The 1,824-nt window shown below is 29.9% G+C and overlaps 1 protein-coding gene across 1 annotated transcript in view; it reads left to right on the forward strand.

Moving 5' to 3' along the window:
* The window catches only part of LOC108732569 (monocarboxylate transporter 12-like), a 15,773-nt gene continuing 13,949 nt past the window's right edge, over window positions 1-1,824 (forward strand). The window contains exon 1 of the mRNA XM_025976075.1: window positions 1-1,578. The gene's annotated coding sequence lies outside the window, so the exon portion shown is untranslated. The remainder of the gene's footprint in view (window positions 1,579-1,824) is intronic.

Raw genomic sequence — 1,824 nt, forward strand, 5'->3', positions numbered from 1 at the left:
ACCAATTAAATCATAATTAAAAAATTTAATACGACACTACGATTAAATATGAAACAATGTAGCAACTAATAATTGTATGTAAAAATTCTATATGTAAAAATGTGAAAATAATCGAAAATAATGAACATTCATGTAGTAAATTCGAGGTGGCAATCGCGCACACTTGTCACGTGCTTATGTAATGGTCGTGTAGGCTAACTTTATTTACCTTCACATTTTAATGCAGTTGTTAATTGGGTGAAGTGGCAAAAAAATAAAAATTCCAGTCATTATTATCAGTTAAATAGTAGTGCTATAATTTAATGTGGTTGAACGTTTTATGCTAAATTACTTCGCTAAATATGGAGACGGAACTAGATAAAGTATGCACTATACTAGATAAATTAACTCTAGATTCCGTAACACTAATACAAGAAACAATTGGATTAAAAGTTTGTGTAGAAAATTCAATGAGCGATGGAGAGCTACACTTGGCAAAAGCAAGATACATTATGGGACACAATCAAGTTTCAGCCCTGCAGTTACCTACCGAAAATAGTACAAATATAGATCCGTTAGTTGTAGTTAATCGTGACAGTGAAGACCTCACAAAAGATAATGTATTTGACTTAGAATACAAAAATGACACTGCACATGGCAATTCCAATATAGTAAATCCGATAAAGTGGTTTGGTGTATTAGTTCCTCAGAATCTTCATCAAGCTCAAGCAAAATTTAGGCAGGCTATAGTTTGGATAGCAAAATGTGCTAGTTTGCAAGTGCAATTACATCAAAACTGCAGTGACATTCAACATCTTAGGACTTATAAGAATACACTAAAAGAAAAGGTGGAAGAATAAGATGAACTGTTTATTTGTTTTGTTATGCAATAGTATTATGTGTTATATTAAATTAATTAATTCAGCCATCACTGCATTTTATTTTCACAAGTTTTCATAATAGGTTATTAGTTCTTTTGTACAGTAGTTCGAATGGTGAAAGGTATTGATTTTGTCTACACCGTTGCCAAACGTAGTGTGTCCGATTTACTGATTATCGCGCGTAATATAAATTGATTAAAAAAATCGGAAGATATGTTGAAGGAAAACAAAATAGATTATAGCTCATTAACTAAAATTTTTGTTCTATAAGTAATGGTTTCCGATAGAAAACGTTTCAATATAATACATTCATTACAAATTGACAAGCAACTAGCAATTTTTTATTCATTTAATTATAAACAAGAATGCTTTAAAAATCTAAAGGTAATTTAACTTTTAAATAATTTGTGAACACGAATTGAAAGTTTGCACAGGCGCTGTTTTGATGATGAATGAAAAGGCTCGTAACTTTGGAAGTATAATATCAGATACTCCCACACGATAAAGCTCGTACCTAATACAAAATTGTTTCAAAGCTTCGACTACCTTTTTGTTAGTCGTTTGCAGTTTAATAGTGTTAGATTTCTCCTATGTGACATCACAAAATGCAGACATCGAATCTGCAAAGACGAAGCAGACCATCGATCAGCTTCACGTCATAAAAAATGTTTTTTCTACCAAGAATTTCTATTTATTCTAATAATTTTAGATACTGCGGGTGAGTTTATCATTTTTCACTCTATTTGTTTTTCACAAATTATGGTGCTAACTGTTATTTACATATTATAAACAATTATCGAATATTTTTTTTTTGTAATTGTCTAAGAATCTTGCAAGTGTTCAGAAATGCTGTGATCTAAGTTTTAATAAGATTGAATAAGAGTAATTTAATACAAAGCCGAACATTTTGTTAAAAAAAAATTTAAAATGAAAATTCTGTATTTTTTTATAATTTCCGTTACCT

The sequence above is a fragment of the Agrilus planipennis genome, unplaced genomic scaffold (genome assembly GCF_000699045.2).
Source record: "Agrilus planipennis isolate EAB-ADULT unplaced genomic scaffold, Apla_2.0 scaffold71, whole genome shotgun sequence".
NCBI classification, from domain to species: domain Eukaryota; kingdom Metazoa; phylum Arthropoda; class Insecta; order Coleoptera; family Buprestidae; genus Agrilus; species Agrilus planipennis.